Below are 13,844 nucleotides of genomic sequence, written 5' to 3'. Positions count from 1 at the left end.
ATCAAGACTTTTAGACTGATACCTCACAAGGCATGCTTTGTACAAAACATATCATAATTATATAACAGTGGTGGATCTGGCATTCAGGCCCCCTGCTTAGCAAGTGCAGTTCAGTTGACGGTAACCAGCACTTAATTTGTAATGAAAGAGGTGCTGGAGCTGATGCAATTAGGTGCCAGGGCTCAAGTAAGTTTTTTACTTTCATAACTGATGTGGCAAACCCAGAGCTCCTGCGACTATGAACTGCCAAGCCTAGATATGCTGGGCTCAGCCCTGATAAGCCCCAGAACAAACTAAGCACTGAGTGTGACCCCCCTCAATAAGGACAGGCTACGTACAGTTCTTCTGCCCTTTACTCATACAATAAGAATAACAACATTTTATTACCTGCGCGTTACTTTTTGCTATGACCTTTTGAGATCATGTTGAGATCATAAGTTAAGCAGGACTGGGTAAGAACAGTATTTGGATGGAAGCCCTGGTAAGAAGAACCAAAGGTGCTACAATCCTGATGGAAGTGGTGGTGGGTCAGCAGATGACCTTTCCTCTGAGTCTGTAAGGAGCTGAAAAACCTTTGCATTATGTTCAGAATAAGATTGTGCTTCTGAAGTTGTTGTCTCTTAAATAAGACTTAAAATGGACCAATTGTAGCTGAGTAGGAGTGTTTGCCCAAATAAAAATTTATTGAAAACACTAAGTTTATCACAGTCTGCTTACCCTGTCGTTTCAATAGAACTAGATACTGTCCACTTCTTATCCAAAAACATACTGTATTGTTAAACAGTTGTGGGGTTTCAAAGGTCTTGCCTTTCAGTAGTGGGTGAAATAATTCCTATATTTATTACTAGTTATTATTCAGATTATAGTAGTTCCTACATGCACTGAACAAGACAAAGGTCCCTTAGTTGTAGGTAGTTTACAAACACTTAGGCGGACAGAATCCCTTCCTCACAATCTAAAAATAACACAAGACCTAACAAATAAATATAACAATAAATAGGCTGGAATGGAGGAGAGAAATGGTAATAAAGCCACTCGATAACATAGACCAATGTTGTGATAATACTTTCTATAGCATTTTGGGTTCCCTCTGGATGAAAGAAACTATGTATATTCTCTCTTCTAGTTTTCCTCAGTGTGAAAATCCCCTGTAAGGATTAGTTATCCTAGAACGTTTTATCCCATTTTTGTTTTTAAGATAATGAAATGAACTAATAGTATTTGCAAACAATCAGTTCCATTTTCCTCATGCCCCAGGGGATGTTGTAAGATCTGTAAGTACATTAAGTATAGAGCTGAGCAAATGAGTGATCAAAAGATTTTAACCTCTTTTTCTCTTCATAAATTGTCTCTGAACAGCTCATGATTTTCTGAAATGTATTCATTATTCAGTCAGTAATGTCTGCAAATGATTCTTGATTCATAGATTGTGCTGGAGTATTGTATCTGATATGGAAAAGTAGAGCTGTGTTGGTTAGGTTTTATTGAGCACATAAGTCAGTTAGTGTGATGCTTTTCCCTTCAGCTCTTAGGCCTATTTTAGCTAACATATATAAAAGTCTAGTATAGACAAAGTCCACTGCCCTTAACACATGCTAAATTGGTCGAAAGAGCTGAGCCAAATATGGAATTTCTGTCCCCTGTGAAATTACAAGATTTCAAAATTTGATTTAGTCCCAAATCAAGATAAAATGTCAAAATGTTTTTATGAAACAAAATATTCCAGAATATTTCATTTCAACCGTATTGAAACAGTTTGTTTCAACTTTTATGTTAATAAGTCAAAACAGTTAAGTCAAAATGAAGTGTATTGACTTAGTCTTTAGCAACAAACTGTTCTGACCATATCCAAACTTTAAGAAAATTTCGAAGCAATCATTACATTCCTGTGATATGTTTCCATTTTGTCAAATTAGCTTTTTCCGATGGAAATGGCTCCTGAAAATTTTCTATCAGTTTTAGTGGTTTGAGAACTGCTGAGTTAAAGACCAGGCTAAACTCGATCAATTTAGCATATGTGGAATTTATGCACCTTGTCTACACTAGACTTTTGAAATGTGGTAACTAATATGTGCAATCATCCCACCTTAAATCCTCCTCCAGACACGACCTTAGAGTCATGTGTTCTTGTAAATACTTGCAATTATGAATTTGAAATAAGTTGTCTGAAAGTATTCTCCAATATTGCTTTTTACAATTTTCTGTTTCCATTTCTTTGAATAAAATGATTCACTAAAATATCTATGGTCAGCAAACACAACAGAGATATAAACATACTAAAACAAATTTGTTAAAAAATCCATCTGAAATGAATATGCATTGAAATTGCATACAGTAGTTACCCAGTTTAGTTAGATGGGCTCAAAGCTTCTTTTCTGAAGGTGGCAATCTCTTTTAAACATGTCAGCCCCATTCTAAATGTAGCAAACCCTTCCTCGGTGCTTTAAAGAGAGAATTAGACATTTGTGGCATTATTCTACTCTCACTTCAGGTCCGTCTTACACACTGACTTTAAGGGAGTTATCCTTGTTTTCCATTGGTGTAAGTGAGAGGAAAACTGGCTCACAAATTCTGTAATTAAGTAAATATTTTAATGCACCACTTAAGAATTTTGCTGCAGAATTAAATACATTTTCAAACACTGGATAGACAAGGGGAAAACTGCAACAGAATTAGATCAGAGTCAACAAAATCTAAACTTGGATCTGAAATCTATGATAATATTTTAGAGAGATTATTAAACATCCATAAAATTATCAGAGCATTTCACTCTTATTCATTTTGTTGGACCATCAGACTCCATAATTTGAAAAAGTTTCCTACTGTCCGGAACCATTGAGTCCTGTTCATTCCAGAGCCATGAATCAGCAGGGGATGGAAGAATACTGTGCTTCCCTTCTCCATAATGAGGTGAACCCTATTCAGAGATTCCATAGTACACCTTATGAACACCACCCTAGAAACAAACCGAAACTGAATTTACTTCATGGGAGAACTAGCATCCATAAAACTGCTGCCGCATCTCAGCTTTGGAAAACTCTGCACTATTCCATTTCAGGTCTCCGTTTGATTGACACTGGAGTTGACGTTTACTAACCAGGCTGGCAGCTGAGTGGTAGATCCTATGTATTGCATGTGGTGCTTTGAACACATCCAGGGAGGAGGACGACATTATGTGAAAGAGACTTTGTGCAGTCTGCTTGCATCCGAAGAAGTGGGTATTCACCCACGAAAGCTCATGCTGCAAAACGTCTGTTAGTCTATAAGGTGCCACAGGATTCTTTGCTGCTTGTGAGAGTAAAATGAAGCATGGGAATAAGCATTTGCAGGGTTGGAGCCTTTGCCCATAAAGTATATATGGTCTACTAAAGTAACATCACCCATACTGTAACTAGCAACACAAGTCCAGCCTGATTACACAGGAAGGGGTAAGGAAATGCAGACAACAAGGAGAAAGTGAATGAAGTGGCAGACCAGTGTAGACTCAGGCTAGATTAATTCGAGCTCCATGGGAAGGAGCTAAAGGTAATAATTGGAGATATACCAATCTCCTAGAACTGGAAGGTCATGGAGTCCAGCCCCCTGCCTTCACTAGCAGGACCATTTTTTGCCCCAGATCCCCAAGTGGCCTTTTCAAGGATTGAACTCACAACCCTGGGTTTAGCAGGCCAATGCTCAAACCACTGAGCTATCCCTCCCGCTGTTTTTTGGTTACGTATCTGTGCAGCGCCTGATGCAGTGGAACTCTGGGGTATGACTGGAACCCTTAGGTTCCTATGGCAGTACAAATAAACAAATACAGAAATAACAATACATTCAAGGTCTTCTCCTTGAGCCTAATCCCAACAGCTGTCCATGCTCAGACACTAGCTGTATTTTAGGGATTCCACCACTCGGCAGGCACTCACATTTCCCTTGAAGTACTCCCTGGGTTTGTCTTTACAGGCTTGTATTGGAGGGTGGGTTTTTACAGTACTACATTGGTATTTTTATTGTGTTTATTATTAATTGTTAGTCAGTGCCCCCAACCACCTCAGAAACGGGCTGCTTCATCAATAAGCTTATTAACTAACCTATAACAGTGCTTTCATTCAAAGTTGCTTCCCTTCTGCATTGAAGGATTAGCCAGCAAACTCAGCATGACATGTCACTCGTATTTCTCCCTGAGATTCTTTCCATGGTCAGGTAAGACATGGCTAATATTAGTGTGACTATGTAGCTTGCTATAATTAAGGTCATGTGAGTGCTTGTCTTGAAGGCTGTTTATAAACTGGGTGTAAAATTTGCTCAGGACTGTCACAGAGCAGAACAAAGCAAGAAAACCCTGGCTGGGATTTTCAAATGGGCATATGGGATTTACAGGCCCAAATCGCATTTAATTTAATTGGGAGTCAGGTGCCTAAATCCTTTATGCTCCTTTAAAAATTGCATCCTACAATACCAGCCATTCTTGGGATCTCAACTCTCCTAGTATTTACCAGAACTAAGCTGTTTTAGCAATTTACCATCCAATTAGATCAGGTCTAGTCCCACGGGTACTGTGCAGTTCCTTCAGTTGTTCCTTCAGCTGTGACTCAGATAATGCACTCGATCCCAGGATGTACTTGTGCTGTTTCTAACCCTTCACTAGTGATGTCACTGGGGGAGCCAACTGCAGCAGCCACTGACTTTGGAATGACAATGATTTTCCTCCTTTTTCTGCGCCTGGCCCCAGACGATGTGTGGGCACATGTGTGCGATTTCTCACTCCCACAGCTTTCCCCAGCACAACAGATCTAGCTGCAAAGGGTGCTGTCGGGAGGCTCATGCTAAATCAGAGTCCTCCACTCTTCCTTCCCTACCCACTGCAATATAGTGGGATGGATGGACCTTTCAGCGCCGTTCTCCCACCACTTAGAGCGCTCCTTTAATAATGTTGTGTACAGAAGTATTTGCTGCAGGCTATTTACTTGTACTTGCTTGTTACTTACTTGCAGTATTAAAAATCCCACACTTCAGCTAGACCAATAATGAACATCAGGTGTCCAGTTACAATCCAGTTGATATGGCACTGAAGGATGAAATAAGTAAATAATGCTACCACAACAGTGCAGCATACAGCACTCGTTTATCCGTTCTGCATTTCCACATCCGTTCTCTTTAGCAGTGTGAGATGACTTGCTGAGAGTGCAGAACATCTGTAGGGTATGTCTTGACTGAAAAAAGGGTATGTTCTTCAAATGTGTTCGTTCAATCAAGTGGCTTTTCCATCACCTTATGTTCTGTTAAGATGCAGGCTAACATAATAGGGTTAAAAAAAAGGACTAGATAAATTCAAGGAGGATAGGTCCATCAATGGCTATTAGCCAGGATGGGCAGGGATGGTGTCCCTTAGCCTCTGTTTGCCAGAAGCTGGGAATGAGTGACAGGGGATGGATCACTTGATGATCACCTGTTCTGTTCATTCCCTCTGGGGCACCTGGCATTGGCCACTGTCGGCAGACAGAATCCTGGGCTGGATGGACCTTTGGTCTACCCAGTAGGGTCATTCTTATGTTCTTATATTTGCAACTATGTTAACTGGTCCAGATCAAGCCTGAGAGGAGCCTAGGCTAGAACAGGGCTTCAAATATATTAGTGTTAGAGGTGGTTAGAATATTGGGGGACGGGGGTCAGTGGAAATTTTTGGCTTTTCATTGAAAAGCTGAAAGCCCAAACTCCAGAAATTTGTCATTTTTGGTTTTCAGCAGTTGGACAAAAAAATTTTTTTCCTGCCAAACAAACCAATTTTCAGGTTTCTTACAAAAAGCCAGGGTTTTTTTGAGGAAAGCAGACACTTAGAGAAAAAGTTGTATTTTCTCCAAAAAGTAATTTTCCTTTGAAATGAAGCTTTGATATATTTTTTTCAATCAGCCCCAGTTAACCTGCATCCCATTCCTAGCAAGGCTTTTCAGTGGTGTTCAGCTAATTCAGTTGAGCTAATATGACTGGAAATACATATCCTCAAGACAGGGCCTTTCAGCCACAAGGCATCATCTCTCTTTTCGGAACTCCTGGTAAACAGGAGCCTAGGAAAGATGAGTGTTAAATAGTAGTACACATTCCCATGCACTTTGTAAACTGCACAATGGCTGAGAGTGAACTGCAGTAAAATCCAGTTAGTTACTTTGAGAACTCACAACTATGGATTCCTTTTTCTGAAAACAAAAGCTTCCTAGTAACTAGTCATTTTAAACATATATGCCAACAGTTATTTGTAAAACCAAACCCCACCAGAATGTTGGGTTTTTTGACCTGAGCCAAGGACCAGTATCTGACGCGCTCTTCATTTTCCTGGAAATTCTGAATTTTAATAAGCAATTTTTCATCTAGAATGTTGTTTGATTTAGCGGCGTCCCAATCTCTCGATAACATCAGTCTATCTTGCACCTTTGTTGCAGACCTTTATAAACTCAGTTCTGGAGGGTGGAGGAGAAGACGAAAACCATTTTAGTTTTCAGGCATTGCCACCTCACTATTTTAAAACATATTACCCCAGAGTCTCTGCCTTGGCAGTTTTGTGTTGCCAGAAACAGGTGGAAAGCTGCCCTAACTGGGTAGCAAAGGATGTTCCCTGACACAGGGGACACCTCAACTGTGGTGCAGCCAGTAACTTTAGGTAGTCGTGTTGAGCATAAGAACGGCCATACTGGTCAGAGCAATGGTCCATGTAGCCCTGTATCCAGTCTTCCAACAGTGGCCAGTGCCAAGTGCTTCAGAGGGAATGAACAGGACAAGACAATTATCAAGTGATTCATCCTCTGTTGTCCTCTCCAAGCTTCTGGCAGCCAGCGGCTAGGGACACGCAGAGCATAGGGTTGCATCCCTGACCATCTTGGCTAATAGCCATTGATGGACCTGGCAAGGCAAGGTAGCATGCATGCCAGGGACATGAGGAAGTGGAAGATGTGTGGCACTCACAGCACTCTGCCCTATCCTCAGCCAGTGCGTAACTTAGAGCAGCTAAGGCCTTGGGTGGCCCAGGATTAGATGAGCAGAGGGTGGCTCAGAGACAGCTTTCTTCCCTTACTCGCAGAGCAGAGGAGAAAAGCAGGGGGCCAAAGAAGTGAGCTGCAGCTCACGAAAGCTCATGCTAAAATAAATTTGTTAGTCTTTAAGGTGCCACAAGTACTCCTGTTATTTTTGTGGGCCATTTGGGTGTCTCAGCTGCTTTATACAGTTCACCCTTGGCAAAGCCGAGGACCTGGCCTACTTTCTTTCTGTTATTTAATTGAAGCAATAAGTCCTTGATTACTGAGATGCTTCTGTCTTGTGACAATCCAGGACAGTCCAAATTAGTTGTGGTCTGAAAGAATCTGATTGTGTTGCTGCAGCTTATCACTGTGTACCTGAAGCGATCAATGTCTTCCTCAGAAACCAGACTCTTAACCATAATGTAACCATTTTCCTCACAAAAGCACCTCTCTTCTATGGTCAGCCGATCATTCTCCAGGCTGCAACTGTGAGGGGAATAAAAAAATCTTCAGGGAACTCATTTAGGCAAGAAGTGATCTGAACAGAATGGTCTCAGCAGTTAAAGGAAGAGAATGGAGTTCATTTAAATATAGACAGAATGTCAGCAGTTAATGTTACTAAATCTCCGTAACTTGATACTAGGCCCATTGGAGAATCTTCTGTGAGGTTCAGCCAAAAGAGGGATGATGCCATGGAATGGCTGAGCCTGCCTTGTGCACAGTTGGGAGAAGATTCTTGTGCAAAGTCGTTTCCTTGGGCAGATCTTGGAAGGATGATGGGCCCGTGAGTTCAGAGCTATGGACTTGCATGTTTGCAAGATTGTGTTCTAAGTGCCAGATTGTCAAAGGAGTCTAAACATGCAGGTAGCCCCTTAGTGGGATTTTCAAAAGCACCTAAGCAGGTTATGTGCCTAACTGCCATTGAGTAGGGGATTCCTCCCTAAGTCTCCTGTTCCTTGTCCCCTAACTGCCCCCTCCTGAGACCCCTCCCACCCTAACTTACCCCCTAGGATCCTACCCTCTACCTGTCCCCTGACAGCCCCAACCCTTATCCACACCCCTGCCCCCAGACAGCCCCCTGGGACTCCCACTCTCCATCCAACTGTATGAGAAGTTGTTGTGACCTTGTGTTAGATAAGTATGGAATGTAGACTAGAGTGTAAATAGAGGTGAGAAAAATAAGATACAAGGATGACCTATGTATAAACAAAATGCAGCTGTTGCTTATTATTGTATGAAATCAAAGGTATAAATGCTGCTGTAAATGTTTACCTGGAGAGAGACCTGCCTAGGTGGGGGAAACCCTGTGTCCTCGTGCACTCTCTCCCTCCATGCAATCGCTAGAGAATAAAGTATCTGACTTGCTGCACCCAACAAGAGAGGGAGAACTCTGTTTTTCTCTGACAATATTCACCCCTAAGTGAGCCAGGACTTTTCACTAGTTTAAACCTGATCTGTTTTACTTATTTAAAACGATCCCACTGCTGCGAGATGTGCACCTCTTGTCAGTGGAGACGCGTATTATTATACCATCTTCCCCTCCACCATTCCCTCCCGGCAGCTTGTTACCCCCATGCAGTGTGTATAACAATTACAGTGAAGTTGGAAGCTCTTTGGAGCAGGGACCACCTCTTCCTAGGACTTCGGCGAAGTGCCTCGTTTAGTCTGGAACCCTACAAAATAACAATGATAATGGCTGGGGACTGGAGCATTTGGTAGTTCTAGGAAGCAAAATTGAGCGCAGAGGGTATAGGAAGTGCACAGAGCCAAATAACCTTCCCCAAAATAACTCACCTGAAGGGGCAAACTGTGTGGAGATAGTTTGTGGGAAAGGTGCCAGTCCCAGGGGATGATAGAGGAGCGTAGGTATTTCTTGGGCCCCCACGTCACGCTCAGCACGGTACAGATTTATAGGAAGACACAGTCGCTGCCCCAAGGGCTCTATTATCTGTACAGAAAAGTCCTGTAGAATATAATCAGCATGAAACTTATAGGATTCTATAGATATTGAATAAAGTTCAGTAAAAATTACTCCAAAACCCAATAGACGTCCTGGTTTAAACATTCTCTAGAACAGTTTTGAGTCCAGGACTTTCCCATAAGGGAGGCAGTGCCGTCCAGTGGCTAGGACACGGCTGGGAGTCAGCAGGTCTGAGCACTAACAAGCCTAACCTTGCTTTATAAAGAGCTTTGAGAGCTACAGAGAAAAAGCACCAAAAAGATGCTAGGTATTATGATTAGTAAAAAAATAAATAAACCACAGAGACACACCATCTGTGAAGCCAACGGGGTCAGTGTGTCCTCCCCACCCACCTGACACGACAGTCAGCGAGAAAATCCTCAACCCAACCTGCAGATTTAAAACACACTTTCCCCCATTCAGCACTGGACGCAGGTCCACAGCACAGACTTACAAAGGGACGGCATTGCTCCGTGGGAGGGATACACAAGTACCAGAAGGGGGAGAGATTGTTGCTGAGTCCAGAGCTGCCCAGATCCGCCCCTTCTCCCCAAGCCCCCGGCCTTGCTTCGCCCATTCCTCACAAGGCCCAGCCCCCGCACTACCCCTTCTCCCCCGCCCCCATGCTCTCGCAGCCGCTTTCTCCGAGGCCCGCTCCTGCGCTGCCGCTTCCTCACAAGACCCTGACCCCTCTTGCTCCTCTCCGCCCCCTCCTCCTCACTCGCTCCCATGGCCAGTAAAAAGTGGGCGGGCCTAACCTGCCTACTTTTAAAAGTCACTTGTCTGTACTGATGCCTTGTGATGTCTTACTTGCCTACCTCAGTGCCAACTGTTAGGCGCTCCATGTGAAGAACTGCACACAAGATTTTACCGGCACCGCACAACAACAACAACTTTTATGGGTCCTACAAAATGCAGGAAGCAGCCTACATTCTTGACCACCGTCTGCTGCCACCGTGTCTACTAGCTTACAGTTCACATAGCTACAGCCATCTCTAGTAACACCAACTGCCCAGCTCCTGCCACTGTATCCTTCAATCTCCCATTAATGCAAATAAGAATGGCCATAGACAAGCAAAAACATTGTTCATTCCATGCAGAATGTTATCTCCTGCTAATGGCTGAAATAAATAAAAAAAAATCCTACAATTTGTCTGAAACTAATCATAATTTCAGTATGGTAGTGTCATAAACTAAAGATGACTACAACGTGGCTGAAGTTGCTTTGTTTCTCATGTGGGCATTACATGACTTTAAGGGGTGTCGAGGAAGGTTTCCTCCAGCTACTTTTCCTATCTAGGTATTAATTATTATTATCCAGACAATGGATGCATATACATTTTTCTACATATACAACACCCCCATAGTAGAAGGAGAGAACCTGGAGTACAAGGCCTGGTGCAAGACCTGAGGTCGGAACCAACGGTCCAGTGAGCGCTGCTAAAACACTGTCACTCCTAAGTACTAGGTACAGACTATCCATGTAAACGCATTCCCGAGAGATGGTACAGGAACACACCAACCCCGAGGAAGACAAAGATGGGAAGATAGAATGATGGATGGGGATGTTTGGTTAGAATGAGCAGGTACACGGGTTGGTAACTAACCATGTCAGGCATGTGATACGTAACTGGTTTGTACCAATGTATAAAAGAGAAATCATTGGAGGGGCACCTTTGTCCAGCCTAGGGGGGCAGCAGAAAGTCCCACTGCTGATTGAGCTGAGTCCATTGTGATGAGCCCACGTGTTAATGTACCTGTCACCATGGAGCCAGGGTGCTAGTACTGTGCTTTGTCGATAATAAATGTGGCAGAGCACCTTCGCCACCGAACTGAGTCTGTGGTCTTTCTGGGTAGTACTAGTAAGGTCTGCTGAACTAACTATCTACGCAGAGCCAGGACAGCATACGGCGAGAACACAGACACACGCCAAGTGACAACATCCCTTGAAGTATATAGACTGAATTCTGCTCATTAATTCCAAAGGAATGAGTCTGGGTTAACACAGAGCAGAATTTGGCCTTGTGATTATTTGAAGGTTGTAGGGAAAATACAACATTTAAGGGAAAACACAGGGCTATAAATTCAGGCACTGGGCTCAAATTAAGCTGCAGAAAATGTAAAAAAAAAAAAAAAAAAAAAAGCCCCGCCCCCCCCCAATAATAATAATCCTGTCAGTGAGATGTATCAGACTATGGAATAGTCTCCCAAAAGAAGTAATGGAGCCTTATTGTTTGAAACATTTAAAACTAGATTTGTCAAAGCCTTAGATAATGTACTTCTCTTAATTAACTACATTAATTAACAAAACCAGTGTAAGATCTGAGGCCATTTCAGCAGGGACATTGGAACAGCAGCAGCCATCAGCCAAGCAGCAGAAAGTCACCACCTCACAGTTTATCTAAATTCCATTAAAACAATGTAACATTGTGCTGTTAAGAAGGTGTTCCTGTCCTAATAACACCCACCACCACCGAATAAAGAAAGCGATCTTTAGATCGTTTAAAGAAAACGTTAACAGCCTTGTGTCTGGCAAGGAATCACTTATCGACAATTGGGGTTGTGAAATCTCTGCTTCTTTATTGGTTTGCCTTTATGAGCCCTACTTCTCTATTATATGTACGGTTTGGGGGTCCCAAAGAAAGTTCTTTGGCACCAAGGCCAAGACACAGCCCGAGATCAGAAATGCCAGACCTCAACACCCTGCCAACTATATTATGCAGAAGCTGGAGTCCCCAGATGACCTGATCCTGGCTGGCCACCAGGAAAAGTTCATCTGCCTTATTGTGAGTGGGGAGCATTGTATCCTTAGCATGTGCATTCTGTTCTGGTAACTGTTAATAAATAGAGGTTCAAGATATTACTGTGTAAGACTCTTTCACTGCTAAAAGGTCCCATAAGCCCACAGACGGTTGTGCCCTGAGCCCAAGGTAGGGGTAAGAGGATGCCTAAATTACCTGTGTTATGCCTTGAGCCCAGGGAACTGGGTAAAGGTGGATGCCCTAGTGCAGTGGTCCCCAATGTGGGGGCTCATGGGTGCCATGGCACCCACCGGGGCATTTATGTGAGCCTGCCTAGTGCCCAGCAGGGGAGAGAAGCCACGGCCCTGCGCCTGCCGGGGACAGAGAACTCCAGGGCCCACTGGCTGCGGGCACCGGTGTTCTCTGTCCCTGGCAGGCACGGGGCTGCAGCTCATCTCCAGCTTCGAAGCTGGAGAGAAGCCGTGGCCCCACGCCTGCCGGGGACAGAGAACTCCAGGGCTGCAGGCTTCATTCTATGTTAAAGTAAGAATAATAAATAAAATACATTTGGACCAGCAGTTCAACAATGTTTAACTTTTTTAAAATAAATAAGATGAAAACCGTTTATGATATTTATTTTGTAAAAACTCCTTAATTTTTCTTACAGGTAGTTAAAAATTAGCAAATTCACATGGCAAGGTGAAAGAGTAATTGCTGAATAATTTAATTAATACCTTTTACATGTAAAATTACTCTTTTTATCTTATGAATTCATATATTATGTAATATTAAATATGATGTTTTTCGTATTATTTAATGTACAAATACAAAATAAGCCTTGAAAAATTGTTGGCGCCCGCCACACTCTTCTGAAAACATGAATGTGCTACTGGCCACAAAAAGGTTGGGGACCACTGCTCTAGAGTGTGTGGGTAACACCAACAGCTTCTCACATAAGCCTTACAGTCCTCAAATGAGTGAGCAGAGTGGGAATGCAAGCGCTGATGCATCACCGGGGATGCTTTACTGACATCAGTGTTGGCTGGTCAGGGACGGTGCATGATACTTATCTCTTTACAAATACAGGATTGTTCAGAAAGCTACAAGCAGGGACCTTCTTTCCCAACTGGTGGATTACCGTTGGCAATGTTGAAATGCCAGGAGAGATCCTGGGGGATCTTGCCCCCTTATTCTCCTCATGAAGCCATACACCGGCCACCTCAAGAGCACCAAGGAGTGGTTCAGCTTCAGGCTTAGCATGCAGGAGTGCTGTAATAGTAACATATACAAGTCTGCCTCCTGCCTTCATAAGATGGACAAGCCATTTTATCCTGGGAAATTTTGCATTGTGAAAGCTGTGCCCTAGTTTTGTCAACCATTTTTCATTTCATGCAATGTTCTGATCACGTGATAATTGATCTAACATGAATAAACGGTCCCATTCCAGTTCCCAGTGGCTGAAGCCACATTCCATAACCTACTCCTATTAATAGCCCCCCTCGATCAGTCTCAACTGAAGGAAACTGAACTACATCTGATCCCTGCAAGTGATCCTGACTCATCACATTTACCCTACATTGGCAGCCAAGGGTTTTATAGGTCTCTGAGTGGAGAGCTCCAGGTATCTTTCCCGGTTCAGTGCATTTGGAACAGAAAGAAAGTAGCTCTTAGCACTAGCATTTCTGCAGGGATTTCCCTCCTTGATTAATAGCAGGATAATTAGCCAAAGCTTCCAATGGTGCTGTGCTTCGATTTGCAAGCTAGCAACGTAGTTAAGTGTTTGATCTTCCCCGTTGTGAGATATTACATTTTAAAAATGTGTCCCCTCCCCCTGCCCTTGGTTCTCCACAAAGATATTATTGTGCTGGGGCATCTTTCCATGTGTTCCCCGTGTTCTTCTTCCCTCATTCCTATAAGAATTGCTGGTTTGAGAGGGTTTCCCTGTGAGAGAAATTGTCTCTCCATGCCTCCTGCCCATGAACAACTGTCACAGGCTCTGATTAATTTTGCCCCAGTTAACAGAGCTTCTGTATACAGATAAGAATGGCTATACTGGGTCAGACTAATAGTCCATCTAGCCAGTATCCTGTCTTCTGACAGTGCCCAATGCCAGGTGCTTCAGAGGGAATTACCAGAACAGATAATCATCAA

General features: G+C 43.1%; 1 long non-coding RNA gene across 1 annotated transcript; it reads left to right on the top strand.

Moving 5' to 3' along the window:
• The first annotated feature begins 3,814 nt into the window (after window positions 1-3,814).
• LOC120387200 lies at window positions 3,815-10,055 on the top strand. The gene is made up of 3 exons (XR_005590059.1): window positions 3,815-4,185; window positions 7,636-7,776; window positions 9,776-10,055. It is a non-coding gene; the product is annotated as an uncharacterized LOC120387200 (long non-coding RNA).
• The last annotated feature ends 3,789 nt before the right edge of the window (window positions 10,056-13,844 follow it).

The sequence above is a fragment of the Mauremys reevesii genome, linkage group 1 (genome assembly GCF_016161935.1).
Source record: "Mauremys reevesii isolate NIE-2019 linkage group 1, ASM1616193v1, whole genome shotgun sequence".
Lineage (NCBI taxonomy): Eukaryota > Metazoa > Chordata > Testudines > Geoemydidae > Mauremys > Mauremys reevesii.
Note: the sequence above shows the minus strand (reverse complement) of the source record. Positions and strands in the feature narration are given on the sequence as shown.